At 39.9% G+C, this 17,158-nt stretch overlaps 1 protein-coding gene and 1 long non-coding RNA gene across 6 annotated transcripts in view; one reads left to right on the top strand and one right to left on the bottom strand.

Annotated features, from left to right (window-relative positions):
- GRIK1 (glutamate ionotropic receptor kainate type subunit 1) overlaps positions 1 to 17,158 on the bottom strand; it is a 372,065-nt gene that overhangs the window by 214,528 nt on the left and 140,379 nt on the right. The gene's annotated exons all lie outside the window — the stretch shown is intronic.
- Positions 4,561 to 15,545, top strand: LOC123379879. The gene is made up of 3 exons (XR_006584849.1): positions 4,561 to 5,476; positions 6,056 to 6,200; positions 15,247 to 15,545. It is a non-coding gene; the product is annotated as an uncharacterized LOC123379879 (long non-coding RNA).

Raw genomic sequence — 17,158 nt, 5'->3', positions numbered from 1 at the left:
TCTATTAAGGGGCTAATTAGATTTACTTTTATTTCATTTGATGGCGATTAACTGTTGCAAGACCAGCCTTGTGTGTGGTCACCATACTCTTGAATTTAGGATGAGCTGAGGTCTTGGTTAAAGTAGAGGGCATGGTGGCCAGTGAAGTGTCATTACGGGGCTTTGATTTTTCCTTCTTTAACAGATGAACACTAGTAATGGTAGGCACCTGATTCCTGGGAAAGGTGTTCATACCCCTGAGGTCACACCAGTATGAGGATGCTGGTCTGCTCAGCTACATAAACCCAAGCCAGTATGGGCTGCAGTGAGGGGTAATACTCAATAATTTCAAAATACTTCCATGCTAATTGGTGAATAGCTGCTGCCTTGAGCTCCTGGGAGTTCCTTCTCTCCCCTCCAACACTGTTCCAGCCTCCCCAGGAAACTGTAGGGACACATACTCCTTGAATTCCAGCCAGTTGAAGATGAACACCTGGCGAGCAGGTAGCCTCCTGCTTTAGCTCTGGGACAGACAGATCAACTCTTATTAGTTTATGCCATGCCTCCCAGTCATTAATTATTTTTGAGTATCACCACTGGACTCAGAATATCAGCTAATAGTTTGTTAGTTGAAACTCACTTATTCTCAAAAGGTCAGTGCATCTTGTGGTTTAAATCAAAATTAATTCATTTTGGAAGACCTGTTCTCTTCACAGGTATATTTCTTTCACTCCATTGAATCTTTCTAAATGGGAACATTTAAACACTCTGGATATTTTTTATTAAAATGTATGTCTTGGTCCGTAAGGTAAGAAAATCAATCTCATACAATTTTGTTCATTACTAGAAAAGGCCTTAAGTCATATTTTAAAAGTGTTTGCTGCCCTTTTGCATTTAAATTATGAAAAAAAAAAAGATTTCAGTTCAAACTAGTTTTTGAAAGTATATGATTAGTCCATAACAGCTTTAAGACTCTTAGGGACCAACCTTTCCTGGCAACATCTTGGAACATACTAATAAATTTGTAATAAACTGGTGGTGTATGTAACTTCTTACATTCTGTTTTAACAGAGCCTAAAATCAACGGTAAAATGTTTCAAGGTATAAGGATGTGGCCTTCTGTGTAACCAAGGGCAAAAGCTTTATCTTTCATATCTTTTGGGGGAGGAATACAATTAACTCTGTCATTTCCTCCTCCCCCCCACCTTTATTTTTGAGTAAAAACAAATTAATTGCAGGCACAAAACTTTCCCCATTAAAAAAGGGCACTGGTTAAAAGCAGGTTGTAAATTTGCATATTTGAAACCGAAGGAAGAGATCCTTCCAAGATTTAAGCACTAAAAGTGTGTGAAGAGCTATAAACAAATTATGGAGAAGGAGTTCACCCACTAGGTGGGCTTGTTTGCCTCACCACGTAGAGTTATGTTGGCAGCATTAATTACACATAGTATAAATATTATGTTCCAGAATTGTTTTTTTTTTACATTTTTTTTAACGTTTATTTATTTTTGAGAGAGAGAGAGGCAGAGCGTGAGCAGGGGAGGGGCAGAGAGAGAAGGAGACACAGAATATGAAGCAGGCTTGAGGCTCTGAGCTGTCAGCACAGAGCCCGACACGGGCTTGAACCCATGAACCGTGAAATCATGACCTGAGCTGAAGTCAGACACTCAACCAGCTGAGCCACCCAGGCGCCCCCAGAATTGTTTCTTTAAGCTTACATGGGTTTTGCCACTACATATTTCACATATTCGTCTTTGTTGAAATTGATGTCCTAGATTGAAATTTCTTAGAGGTCAATGATTGCATTCTGCTCTTTTGTTGAAAGCTGTATTTCTTCACTTTTAGGAGTAATAGGAGCAATTAACAAATATTAACAGTGACTATGGTAATGGCATTGAGGAAGAGGAGGTTGATAAAAGTAGATAAAGAATAGCACATATAAAGTATAAATGGATGTGAGCATTTAGTTAAATTTCTCATTAGGAAGTCTGGGGAACCAATGCTTTATCACCCGTTACAAAAATGCCTTTCTTGTGTTAGTTATATTAAGACATAGCAGTAAGGAATAGGGCTCCTGTCTGCTCTGATCAGTATCAGTTCTGCTTTTGAATATTCTGCATGCAAGAGAACTGGCAAAAGGTAAATGCCCAGGACACAGAGGGCCCTGTTTTTTTTAGGTTTCAACTTATTCTTGGCCCATGGCAGTGTATCCTGGAAATATTTCAAAATGAGCGCTGGCAAATATTCATGTGACAGGGCTGGCCTTTCTTCACCTATGTTAGGTAATTATTAGTGTTTGGTAATCAATCCCAAGTTTTCCTTCTTGTCTCCTGGACCAGTACAGGCAGTTCTTTTTGACACACAGCTACCTGTCTTTTGCCAAGGTAGAGTCGTAAAATGTTTCCTTTCACCTCCTTTATCACACCCTCCAAAGAGCATACCCTACTCCATCAAACACAGGCAATAACTAGATAATCCCACTAGGGTTCCCATATATCTCCACAAGTCATAACCAGGGCTTTCCAACCTCTATACACCACAACCCGTCTAGAAAGTTGTAAAACTGCGTTCAGCACACACAGGGGCGAGAGGGTGAGGGCAGAAGGTGTCAGTACCTCAGCACATTTGCGACATAATCAGGGGGCACGCATGCCCCTGGTGGGTGCTTCAGTCACATACTAAGGCATTTGGACTGCCTTCCTTCTGCTTGCAATAATAGCCAAGCAATATGCTTCCTCAAGTCTTGTCTATCTTCTTTTTTTATCTGAGAAATTATTCATTCACTCAGTCTAACTTTTATTGTCAAGTTATATATATAGCCAGACTCTATGCCTCTATGCTAGATTACACATACAAAAATAAGAATGCCACATTTTCTGCTACTTAGTGGATTTACATATTTCTGAATATAAGCTCTACCAGCGGGACATCCATTTTTCTTTCCTGCTTTCCCCTCCAACTCTGTCTGTCTTCTGCAGGGAATTATAATGTCCTTATACCCGCTGGTTTCTTGGTTTATCAACAAAAAGCATTTTTGTCCTCTTGGCTTACAAAGTAGGCACTGCTTCTCTTTTACTAAATATATTAATACAACTTCAACGTATTATCCAACATCTTAAGCAACACAAACTCTTAAAGTAAAATAATGCCTTATAAATTCTAGATACAGATTTGTTATAAAATCCAGATACAGATACAGGATATCACAATTGGAGCAGCAAGTATGGAAACCAGACATTTATTGGGTGGCCATACAGGGTTTAGAGAATCATGTGCTGTTCCTGGACCTCCCCGTGTTTCAAAGCTGGAACTCTTGATCGGGGCTGCCTTGAGGGATGAGAGATCTGCGCATTCACACAGCATCCCACACCGAGAAGAACCCTACGGTTGGTTTCATGCTCTGCTATTACCATCTCAAATATCATAATGATTTTTGGACAATGGGTCTACGTTTTCACTTTGCACTGGTCCCGTGAATTATGTAGCAGGTCCTGTCCCTGATCTACTGCTCTGGGGTCAGTTCATTCTTTGCCTTCCTGCCAAACGGTCATTGAAATCTGTAGTTGCTTTGATCATAGAGAGCTTTAAACTATTGAGGAACTGAGGAGTTTGGAATCCTGGGTACTGCAGTAGTGAGGGCTTGCTGCAACCCCTCTTAGAGGTGCCTCTGCCGGCCTCCTCTCACCAGCCATTGACCAGCTCCATCAATCAGCTGAGGTGGTTAGTACAGCAGCCAGCATGCTTATCAGGGACTGTATTCTGTTACTCCTGGCAAGGTCGGGGGAGACTCTCATCTTTGGGTGGTCTTTCTCTATCAGTCATTAGCCCCCATCTTTTGCACTTTCCTCCTTCCAGATCAGAACAACAGAGAGAGAAAGAGAACACACACACACACACACACACACACACACACACACACACTCAACAATACAGAAGGCATGGTCTCCTGCCCCTCTGCTCAGCAGTGAGCTCTGTCCAGCTGTGTGGTATTTTACTCCCAAACAGGTCCCAAGTTTACTCCTGTTACCATGGTGATCAGCCACTCTCTACAAAGTCATTTTTTCCTTTCCCTTTCTTCAACCGGAAATTTGCATTTTATAACTTTTCCTTGAAGCCTGTTCTTAACATTTCAACTCCACTTCTCTCACTGGATGAACAGACTTCCTTTCTTAAATTTAAAGAAACTAAGTCTCCCTGTAATAGTTTCACACTTGTTTTGTACATGATTTAACGTTTTTCCTTACTTTGATAGGAAACTGTGCCTTAAACTTCAACATGGCGTGGTCAAATATTTGGACTGCACAAGATGAGTATTAACGTATTTTGTATCAGTAACACACTGATGTACGTGGCATATAATTTGACTTGCTATAAGGTTAAGATGTGCAGTGAAGAGATTACTAGGGAACAGTGTACCAAAGAGGGGATATTTCTTAAATTTTATTTATGGGGATAATATTTAAAGCTATACAGCTATGGTTCACCCCAATTAAAACAGAAAAAAAACCCTGGAGAGATAGACTCCACGTTTATTTCCTAGTGTGGAACAGGTAGATGGTATTTTATACAGGGTGACAAAGAGGAGTCTATTTTTAATCTTTTGACTTCCTGTTGATAAAAATAGAAGAACGTGAAGTTCAAAAGATGTCCTCATAGATGGTCTAAGCAAGCAAATTCGGCTTTTTCAACGACATAAACTTTTTCTTTCTTGGGGTAGTGGAGGTCACTTGAGCCAGTAATCATCGGGCAGGGATCTTAGGCAAATGTCCATTTAACATTCAATTTTTCAAGACATTTTAGTTGAGTGACTACTGCTGAATCTGAGCTTTCGTGCTGGGATTCTTCTTGAGCGGATCAGATTCAGCTGCTACCCTCGTCCGTTTTGTCTACCAAGGATATCAGAAAAGAAGAAAATGAAGGGGTCAAGTGTCAAGATGGGGAACAGCAAGATTGGACCCAAATTGGCCTAAGGAAGAAGATCTCATCCCTGATTATACACTAGAATGGTATTGAGAAACTTAAGAACAAAAACCAAGGAAACAATCCAGTTCTCAGCCCCTATCCTAGACCAAATGAGTCAAACATTCTGGAGGACCACTTGAGACATTGTTACTTTTACAAGCTCCCCAGGTGATTCTCCTGAGTCAGGGTTCACCTACAGGGCAGTGGTCTCAAAATTAGCATCAGAATCACCTGGAGCAATTATTAAAGGACACATTGTTGAGTCCCAGCCCCAGAGATTCCAATTAAGTAGGTTTGGGGCAGGGCCTAGAATTTGTCATTAACAAGTCTCTTGCTGGGGCTGTTAGTCAAGGGACTACCTTTTTCAGAACCAGCTTATATAAATACCAGGAAGCTGCCCCAAGGATATACTATTTCACCCAGGACTAGCAGGACACGTGGACAAAGAGAAAGCAGGTCACTGGGGAGGGCTTTGGGCATATGGCTTCTGAAGAGACCTAGGTCAAGAAAGAGCACTGGAGAAATTGAAAAAAAGGTCTGTATTATGCTTGGAACACAGAAAGCAATGTGAAGCGTGTTTAGGGTTATACACAGTTGAAGTGGCAAGCAAGGAACAGATCTTGAGTGACGTTGTAAACCATATTAGGGGGTTTGTATGTTACCGGGCGGCAAATGGTAACCTATTGAAACACTTTAAGTAGAGGATGACACAATCTGATCCCCAGTTTGGAAAGCGGATCCAGGTTACAGAGTCAGGCTAGAGGCGCTTGCATGAATGCTGACGGGAGAGTGGATGAAAAGGAAACAGATCCAATAACGACTCCATAGAACTTTAAGATTAAGTGGTGATGGGTGAAGGAGTAGTCGGGAGTGACTTCTCTTTGAGTTTGGAAAACTCAGTATGAGGGTAGAGCCTCTGCCGTAATGTGGAACAAAGAAATTGGGTCAGTGGAATACAAGCAGTGCATATTTTCAGGTTCCTTGTGTGTAAAAGAGGAATAAACATCTAAATCATGGAGCCCTTGCAGGATTAAGTGGGTACTTAACATAGAACTCAGCACACAAATTCTCCTGTCTCCTGACTTCCCAGTTTAACATTCATTCTTTGTTCCAGTTAAGGAAAAGCACAGATCTTCGAGCACATACTTTGGTGTTTTTTATAAATGATCTACAGTAGTGTTCCACTCTTCTAGTCCAAAACATACAAGCTGTTAATCTGAGTGAGATGATGGAAACCCACAGTGGAATCAAGACACAGGGTAAGGCCAATTCTTCATTGTCTCATTTTGCCAATTTTTGCAAAATTACAATGTTCAAAGTGGCTTTCAGGAAATATTTGAAGCGATGCTTCATAAGAGCGGTTGATTGTTTTGTGTGCATACTGCGATCCCTTTATGAAAGGGTATTTGACGGACAAGATTAATGTCTGCTTCATATGCTGACTCTCATCAGGACTTTTCTCTGTGTACTAACGCTTCAGAGGAAATTATACAACCTGGGATGGAACAAATCTGTCCAACAATCAACGACGCTTTGGTAGGGTTTTACTCCACACGTGCCTGCTCGACAATGCAATCTGTTGACTGCTGTCCTATCTTGTTTGGTTGCTCACGCTAAAGTATGACGAAAATGGAACTCGAGTTTTTCAAGTTTGTTGCTGGTAGGTTTGTCCATTGTTTGGAAGCCAAGATGGCTTCACAGGTGGCAATCCTTGACTGGAGCCTCAACTTCAATGAAGCGTTTGCCGAATTGGCCATTTCTGGGAAATTGTTGGCCCTGTGCTTTGTGATTTGCTCTCCTAACACCTTTATTTCTCATTAAGCAAGAGGACTTTTCAGAAAAAAGGGAATTAGAGTAATTCAGAATTATTGGGAAAGTATGTTAAGGTCTTTTTCCGTGAAATATTCCATTTTTAATTATGAGATAATACCCTTCAGAAAATAAATCTTTCTGGTACTATCACAGATAGGCCATCTGATTGAGCAGAGGGCAAGTGGGGCTTAAAATAGTTCCTAAAAAGAAGCGGAAATGTTCTATTTTCCCAATTCATTGAAAGTTACTTTTACAAAGGTGACATGTTTGTTTTCAATCCCCAAAACAATAGCCATTTTTACACTTTATTTATGCTCAGAAAAACATGTCAAATATCCTTGACGCAGATGAAATGCTTGTGATAAATCAGACTGTGTTAGGGGTTTTATGATTTTCGATATTATTTATTTCTATGATGATTAGACAGTCATTCCAGATTGTGCCCTTTCCTGCCATGGATGTATGTGTCTGTATGTGATCCCAGCTAACGTGTTTCCCTTCACCACCCACAAGAAGTGCACTTTAGGCTGCTTCAAGAGGTATGCAAGAAACTACACAAGGGAAGACTTGATGTTCATAAATATACACATGAGCCCAAACAAATATTCTCTATTCGGTATCTTTTCTCTCAACAACGTAGGGGCTGAGTGCTATTCTTAAAGTTCTACTAACTTGCTTGATAATCTTTTTAAAGACGTGGCCTCATAAAGAGTGGAATAACTTTTGCTGGAGGTATCTAGCTGATGAATATAGGCACTAATTAGTGAGGATTTATAGTTTATATGCCTATGACCTGCACAATGTAAGTGCACTGAAAAAAAAAAAAGAACCCATGCGTGAATCTTCTCCTTAGAGCACTAAATGCTGTAAAATAGTTGAATTGCACATCAGCTGTGGCACTGATTTTGTTTGTGGTCTTGCTCAGATTACCAAACTTCCGTGACCTCAAATTTACTCATCTGCAAAACTGGGCTAATTATACGTATCCCATAAGTAGTTATTACTTTTCATGAGGAGGAATGAATGAGATAGAATATGTACACAGTTTATTAGGTACCAGCTTAAATCTGTGTACTTTGAAACTAGTAAATGGTAGATGGAATCTCCTGAAACTTACTTCTGCGGAATACCATATTTAGCAACATCACTCCTTTCAACCATGTGCCTGAGAATATAAGAAGCCTTTAAGATTTACATATTTGGCTTTCAGCTAAATTTACCCATCTTACACATGTGAATCCATTATTTTATGATAATGTTATTGGCATACTTGCAAACATAGTGGCATAGAAAAATTCAGGGCATGAGACAAGTCAGGAAAACACATGCACTCTGAAAATAAAGTATATCGCCTGAATAAAGCTATCGCCTGAATTGTTCACACAGCCAAATGCCCCGGAGGTTGCCTAAGGCTTCATTTCACTTTGCTAGGGTACACCTGCCTGAAAAAGTAGCAACTTTGCTGGGGTACCCTGACTGCAACAGTAGAAACAGAGGCAGGTCAATCAAAGGGGGCAGGAGAATGTGCGGCTCAGGAGAATTCCTGTGTGTGTCCCTTGTGGGCTCAGCCTCCTGTCGCTTGGTTTCAAGCCAAGAAACTTGTTTCTGATTTGTAGATATTGTTTTTTAATTATAGAAGAAGCATCTTATAGATTTCCTATCCATTTTGATAGCGCATTTCAATATTTTGTAACAAAATCACTGTTGCTTCTGTCCCATCTGCCTCACATTTGACACACTGGCGAGCGGGGGGAAAATGATTAGAGACCACGTTTATGTGAAAGGAACACCAGGAGAGGGGATCTGCTGTGCCTGCGTGCATTGTTTCTTCCCGTACCTGAAATTACGCTACCTCTCACTTCAGATTATAGATCTAACACGTTCTCATCGGCAATAGCCAAGCAACACAGAAGAAGTATTTAAAGAAAGAAAATCAGGGGCACCTGGGTGGCTCAGTGGGCTAAGCATTTGACCCTTGATTTCGGCTCAGGTTGTGATCTTGCGATCATGAGATCGAGGCCATCCTTGGACTCTGGGCTGAGCACGGAGCCCGCTTGGGATTCCCTCTCTCCCTCTTCCTGTGTCTATCCCTGACTCTCATTCTCTCTCTGTCTCTTTTTCTCTCAAAACTAAATACATAAAGTTAAAAAAAAACATGAAATCTCACTCCCAGGGGTGATATTGATGAACATTTTTGGTGAACATTCTTTCAGATCTCTCTTTCTATGTACACATGTATACACTCGTCTGTATACACTTACATGTGCACAGTGTATACACAATGGGTTCAAACTATATGTGCTTCTTTGTAACACACCCCTTTCTTTTTTTCCTTCCTTTCTCCTTTCCTCCCTCCTTCTGTGTATTCCTTCTTCTCTTCCACCCCACTTTTCTCTTTTTCTTTTTTCTTTTTTCTTTTCTTTTCTTTTCTTTTCTTTTCTTTTCTTTTCTTTTCTTTTCTTTTCTTTTCTTTTCTTTTCTCTTTTCCTGTCCTTTCCTTTCCTTTCCTTTCCTTCTCCCTTTCCTTTCCTTCTCCCTTTCCCTTTCCCTTTCCCTTTCCCTTTCCCTTTCCCTTTCCCTTTTCCTTTCTCTTCTCTTTCTATCACTATCTATCTATTCAGGTACAGAGAGTTAATTATATACCTCCTCCATGGCATAATAATATGATCCTTAGTCCACACAGTAAGTTATACATTTGTGTGCTATCGTATCCCTTTTCCCCACTCCCATTACTGTCTTCCCAATCCAGGCTGGTGACCATGCAACAGGTTCAATGCACATCTTATTTGCATCTGGAAAATGTCTACAGTTGTTTTGTTTGCTTATATTTTTAACTTGCATGAATGATAGTGTTTTGTTCTGTAGATACCTTCTGTTTCTTTTTTTGCCCAGCACTATCCTTGCTCTCATGTGTGCACCTAATCTATTACTTCTAGTTGCCTTTTGGACCATGGGTTACATCATCTACTCATACCATAGGGATGGGCATTTGGTTACTGCCAGCTCACTGATCCTTACACAATGCTGCAGCAAATGATGTCTTAGATGCTGCCTTATGGGTTTGTGAGAAAACTTCTTTGGGCTGTACATCAGGAAAAGAATTGCTGAGTCACGGACAGAGTTTATACTTAATTTGACTTGTTGTGCCAAATTATTCTCCATCAACGTTAGTAATTCTGATGCCGATAAAGACTCTGGCCTTGCTACACAAACCTCTGGTTTCTCAGAAGGTCAAAAGGGCTTCAGCCACCTGAAATGGAGTGTCAACCCTCTGTGATGCCTTTGGGACTATAGGCAAGTTACTCTAACTGGCTGGGAGACAGCAATCTGAGTAACCCATTGAACCCATTTGTATTGAAGGTTTGACTTGGTTATTTCTCAAAAATGGGCAAAGATTTCCCTATAGATTTCCCTATAGGTAAGGTCGTAGATTTGAAAAAAAAAAACGTTTTTTTTTTAATCACAATAGCATAGATTGCTTCCTCAGTGATGCATGTAACTAACTTATTTTCCTTCTAATGGCTCCAGAAAATTCCCTTGCATTTTCATTTACTTTGCTTCATTTTATCTACCCTTTAGTAGTACACATTGAGGATTAATTTTGTTTTTTCACTCTTGTAAACAGTGCTGCAGTGAATATCCTTACTCATATAAATTCTTATACACTTAATTGTTTTTCTCCTTAGTGTAAGATTCTAGATGTGAAATTGATCCAGTAAAAGCCATACACATTTTATGTTTTGCATTGTCAGATTTCCCTATAAAAGTGCTGTATATTTTTATACAGCTTCCCACACAATGTATGAAAGTATTAATTTCCTCCATTCCTAACAATGCTGAATTTGGGGCACCTGGGTGGCTTAGTCACTTAAGCATCTGACTTCGACTCAGGTCGTGATCTCCTGGCCGGTGAGTTTGAACCCCATGTAGGCTCTGTGCTGACAATTCAGAGCTTGGAGCCCACTTCGGATTCTGTGTCTCCCTCTTTCTCTGCCCCCCCTCCCCCCGCTCACACTCTGTCTCTCCTTCAAAAATAAACATTTAACGTTCATCTTAAACTGAGTTTCTATGCATACTTGAATCTAATTAAGAATTCTTTATTCACTTTCACTAATTTGTTAAAGGTTACTTATAGGCTATATTGCTCATAATTTTAATATATTTTACTTTGAAGACCTGATATAGTCACATGGTTCAAAATTGAGAAGGTACCAGAACATACAGGAAAATGTTTCTTCTGTACGTTACTCCACCAATCAAGCCCTATGAGCAAACAACTGGGCCCCTGAGCATCCTTTTTAAAAAATAGTATATTACAAGGATTGTTCTGCATCTTACATTTGTTAAAGCTTAATAGTAAATCCTATTATGTCAGTTCAAATGGAGCTTCTTCAACTGTTCCATTGCATGATGAAACACTCTATATTCAAGCAGTTTTGTATCGATGGATGTTTAGGTTTTCCAAACTTTTGCCGTTACAATACTGAAATCAATCACCTGATATAAACGCCTCTTTGCATGTGTGAGTATATGTGAGGCATATTTCCTGGAAATGCAATTACTAGGTCAAGGGGTAATGCATTTGTATTTCTGACAGATATTGACAAATTGCCCTCCATAAAGGTTGTGCCGATTTTTATTTCCACCAATAATGAATGAGAATGTCTACCCTCTATCCTTTTATACACACACAGTGTGTGTTATTTCATAGTATTAAATCTTTTACTTAGGCTATTTTTAAATCCCATTAAGTAATTACATAGCAGCTTTTTATTTTTTATTCAGAAATTGATGGGCTGTGAGATACTTCTATTTAATGAAATATGTCAGACATAGGAAATCTCTTGTTTTTTTATTGTAATTTAAATATGTATTCATTTGAGTATCTGTAGTTATTTTTGCCTGCTTTTAGTATAAGATTTATAGACCTAAGGATTATATATAGACTGTCCATTGTTTAACCCTATCTCACACACCTAATGTATTATTTTTGATAATGCCATGTTTGAAGTTTTGTGCATTTCTACTCTAAGATCATACAGATTTAGATATATTTTAGTATATTCGAACGGAATGCAGAAAAGTTATAAATCAAAGACCTTCCCAAGTAGTCTTTTTTTTTTTTTTTAATCTCCAACCAGAATGAGAAGTTCATACAGGAAAAAGGAAACAAACAAGTCCTGAAATAAATCCTACTCAGGTCAAGACAGAATTTGGCTTATGGTTTTAATAAATATTATCAAAGTTGCAACAGAACAAAAACATAGGATAATTAACCAAGTCACAATTCAGAAATAATTCCCTCTTGTGCAGAATTTTTCTAGTGCATTTTAAGATGTGTAACTGCATTTTTAAAAGTTTTTTTTTCCAACAACATATCAGTGTAATCATTTTGTAAACAGGGTTGCCTAAATACTCACTGCTATGAGTATTTTAATCTACTAGAAAGCTGAGAATAAACTTGGAGCATTCATTTTCACTTTTTAAGAATTACCCCCTTTTATATTTTGCTTTAGTATCAAGGGCTATCCTACACCTAGAAAAGTACATAAAGTGCATCTCTTAAGTATTGACTGTGTATCCTGTGCAGCCACCTCTCAGGACTAGAACATTCCCTATGCTCCTTAGTGTCTGCCTGCACACCTTTCCAGTTTATACCTCCCCATCCCAGAGGTAACCCCTTGCTTCCTGTGGCTTCTGTAACAAGTGACCCCAAACTTAGTGGTTTCAAGTAGCAAAAATTTATTCTTTTATAGTTTTCAAGGTCAGAAGTCTAGAATTAAGGCATCAACAGGAGTGTGCTCCTTCTGAACAGTCTCGAGGATCCTTCCTTGGCTCTTCCAATTTCTGGTGGCTGCTGGCATGCCTTGGCTTGTGGCCCAGTGTCTATCTCCACACCCGTGGCCTTCTTCTCTGTCTCTCCTCTGTATGTTTCTTATATGACCCTTGTGATTGGATGCAGAGCCCATTGGATAATCCAGGATGAATCTTCTCTCAAGATCTTTAGCTACATATGTAAAGACTCTGTTTTCCAAAGAAGGTCACATTCACGGGTTCTGAAAGTTAGGACGTGGCCATTGTGTGTGTGTGTGTGTGTGTGCGCGCGCGTGTGTGTGTGCGTGTGTGTGTGTTGGGGACAACTTCAAACCGGTTTTACCTCTGCTCTGAATTCTATCACCATAGTTAAGTTTTGCCTGTTCTTGAACTTCATATAAATGGAGTTATAACTATGTCCTTCTTAGTGTCTGGATTCTTTTATTGTTTTGATTACTAAAAGGACTTCTGTACAGAAAAGGCTTCTGGAGTATCTCTACAGTTAATTAGTTCCCTGTAAGACCAGAAGGGCCTGAGCAGAGCAGCAATGACTGTCCACGGCTGATAAAATCTGGCAGCTTCCATGACAGACTTGCCAGTTCAGTCTTCCCATGCTACAGCAAAATACTACATCTGATCCAGGAGTTTTAACCTGAGGGTCCTCGGTTCCAAGAGAATTGCTATATGGGAAATGAATCCACTCCCACTGAAACTTCCAGAGTATCTTGGAAGGAATCAATTGAAGTAGAGCCTACCTTTGAATAATAATGTTCTCAAACTCACAAATAGAAGAGGCACTTTCTTAGCTCAAGATTCAGTTCTTTTCATTCACCTGAAATTCATTGTAATGCATTTGTTTCCTCCTCTTTAATGAATGGATATTGCCTCCCTAAAATTTAAATTTCGTTTCAAATACATATTTATGATATCATTGTCTGTGCTCAAGCAGGCGATTTTAAGATGATCTATAAGTATAACCAGGCAAATTCACTGCTGAAAATGAGTTCTGCCAAGATATTTCTCATTAATCTTGGGAACATTGCAGGTGTGTTTATTAATACAGAGGCTTTCGTGTTAGAATGCTGTGATCCTTTCTGACATCTTAAGCCATTTTTAATTTGCTGTTATCATTGAAAGCCTCTCTTTTTCAAAGATATTAGATAGCTCTAGGGTATTAAGCAACAGTGATTTTGGGGGTGTAAGGAAGAAGGGGAGGAGTTATTAATCTTATGCAAATGTCTATCTAATTTTCAAAGGATCCAGGCACCATGCGAACAGGAAGATCCATTGACTCTCTGGGGGGAAGATAATTTCCTGTTTGTTTAATTGATCCTCTGTAACTTTTCTCTTGGCAGGTATAGCTCACTAATGGAATTTGCACAGTTCAATCATTATTAGAAATGTCAGTGTGACATTTGATTAAGCCAGTCTATTTATATTTGGAACACAAATCATGTATTTATTCTAACAACATAATTAATTACTATTCTCCCTTTTTAGTTCTCAATATATTTAGAGATTCCCTTAACATTTCCATCTTCAGCCTATGGCTGCCATATATGTAGGCCAGGTCCATGCCAATGTGGTATTAGAGACTGATGGGTAGAGCACCAGAAACTTGTCTCAGTTTTATTACTGGTTTCATTTAAATTGTAGTAAGTTATGCATTTATTTAGTGACTTCTAGTGATGGCAATTGAGTGCAAGGCTTTATGGCCCTCTTCCTTTTAGGGTCCCCCATTTTGGCCCTCCTTTTTCCTAGGCTCCTAAGAGAAATCACTTCTTAAACACTATTAATTCTTACAGCAAAAGTTCCCAGTTTGAGACAATATAATTAGTTTTATCCACTTGTTCCTTTTTTTTCATTTAATCCTTTGTTAGCTCATTCAGTCATCTAACAAATCATTGTAGATAATAATGATACAGCAGTGAATAAAAGACAATCCCTGCCCTCTTGAGTTTGCCTTGCAGTGAAGGGAGACTTAACAACAAAACAGCCACAGCCTGTACAATAGCAAGAAGTGCCATGGTGTGAAATGTAGCAGGATCGGGAGTTTGGAGGGGTGAGTTGTTGTGAGAACAGTCATTTTGTTATATAAAGTGGTCAAGGTAGGCTTTGCAAAAAGATGACATTTGGATAGACACCTGAAGGCAATGAAAAAGAAAGCTGTATAGTTGCTCTTCTCCAAGATATTCAGCCAGAGGATGAGCAAGCCCAGAAGGCTTAGAGCAAGAACATGCCTAACTAGCATGGAAAGCTAGGAGGCCAATGAGCACAGGTGAGATAGGGATGAAGGTAACTCAGAACTGGTGGAAGTCAGATTGTGTTGGGCCTTGTAGATCACAGGAAGCACTAGGTTTTACTTTGAACTAGAAACCCACTGGAAGTGACCATGTTAAACTTTACCTGAGCCCTGTGTTCTTGGGGATCAGTGATGGTTCAAGAAATCCACCCACCCTTGTTGCTTACTGCAAAGAACTACCCTCCCCTGATGACTTGGGTAAGACTTAGGGATGATGTCCTTGTTTAATCAGGGCAAGATGGGACCCTGACCCTCTGCATTCCCATTCTTTGTCTCAAATGATCAGCTGAACTGTTTATCTCCGCTGACCAATGATAACAAAATGCCTGTTAATCTGATGTGACCAAACTTTAGTTAAGTGTCTCTCTTCTTCACAGGATCCCGAACATGAGTCACCCCTCAGGTTAAACAAACACTGGAATTTAGAACATCTCCATAATGACCTCCCTGGCTCAACTGTCCAATCAAACCATGTGCTCATCCAATCTACTGCACTTGTTTCTTTCCAGTTCATTCCTCTTCATAAAAGACCATCCGTTTTCTGCTTGACCTCTGGATTTGTTTGCAGACCTCATGGTCTGAGCTTTCTTCCTACTTCAGTAACTCCCTTCCATTATTGCAACCATCTTTTTGAATAAAGTCTCCCCCTAAAGTCCAGATATCTTATGTTATGTTGTTTGTTTGCTGATTTACTTATTCATTCCTATTTTATTTTATTTTATTTATTTATTTATTTTTATTTATTTTTGGGACAGAGAGAGGCAGAGCATGAACGGGGGAGGGGCAGAGAGAGAGGGAGACACAGAATTGGAAACAGGCTCCAGGCTCTGAGCCATCAGCCCAGAGCCCGACGTGGGGCTCGAACTCACGGACCACGAGATCGTGACCTGGCTGAAGTCGGACGCTTAACCAACTGTGCCACCCAGGCGCCCCAATTCATTCCTATTTTAAAGGAGAAAATAAACATGGACGGTAGAGGCTTATTCTGGGTGTTAAGTGAAGAAAAGCATGTAGAAATATGTAGAGGAACAAGGGAGAGGGTGGGGAAATAAGTATTTATATACATGCCAACGAACTTGGAGAGGTTGTTCATAAAAGCTCATAGTTTGGTAAGACTTGGTCCTGTCCATAGGCTAAATTTGGTCCTTGAAAATCCAATCTTTGGGTAAATAAAGATTGATGGGAAGAGCAGGCAAGCTGGGTGACATGCTCACATAAGTCTTTTTTTTTTTTTTTTTTGCCATGTCTGAAGTAGATTTTATCAGTGGGAGGGCTTAGGCAGTGATATAAGTTAAGACGTAAATCATGAATGTCCAGTTTAGGAGATTCGTCTTATTTGCCAATTTATTTACTCAACTCCTATTTGCTCCGGACCTCTTTTATAGATAATATTCCAGATTCTAGAATACTGACGTGAAAGATGACACATGCCTTTGGGGAATTTGCATTCTAAATTTTTTTATACCGTTTTTTAATTTATTTTTGAGACAGAGAGAGACAGAGCATGAACGGGGCAGGGGTAGAGAGAGAGGGAGACACAGATCGGAAGCAGGCTCCAGGCTCTGAGCCATCAGCCCAGAGCCCGACGCGGGGCTCGAACTCACGGACTGCGAGATCGTGACCTGAGCTGAAGTCGGACGCTTAACCGACTGAGCCACCCAGGCGCCCCTGGGGGATTTGCATTCTAATTGTGGGATGGATATGGATTTTAAATGATCAATTTAAAAGCAGTGCAGTTTACGGCAAGAAGGCAGTAAATGAGATTATAAGATAATATCTGGGAAGGATGGGAGCCAAGTTTAAATTGGATGGTCTGGGAGATCCTCTCTGAGGAGGTGATTCTGGATCTAAGAAGCAGTGGGAACAGTTAGTGTGAAAGTGGGACCAATAATTGGGCACAATCCAGGAACAGAAAGTAGGTGAGATCTGGTCAAAGAATGAAGCTGCATTCAAAGCTTGTGGGACCTTGTAGGACATGACAAGGAGTTGGAATTTTATTCCAGATGGAAAGCCAGAAGATTTTGTGGGACACTGATGCCAGAGATGAAACTGCCTAGAATTTTCCCTGCCTCTACTTTCAGGAGCAGAGGGGAGAATGAAAAAAAAAAAAAAGGGAAGAGAGTCTTTCTTGGTACCAAAGACTGGAAAAAGAACACTGCTTTACAACGAAACAAAACCAAACCCCCCAAACCAAACAAAAAACATTGCCTTACATACATGGACTTGTTCTGTGGTAAAGCACTGTAACTCCTCTTAAGTTCCAGTATCCACCCATAAGGTTCAGCTATC

Source organism: Felis catus, chromosome C2, assembly GCF_018350175.1.
Source record: "Felis catus isolate Fca126 chromosome C2, F.catus_Fca126_mat1.0, whole genome shotgun sequence".
NCBI lineage: Eukaryota > Metazoa > Chordata > Mammalia > Carnivora > Felidae > Felis > Felis catus.
Note: the sequence above shows the minus strand (reverse complement) of the source record. Positions and strands in the feature narration are given on the sequence as shown.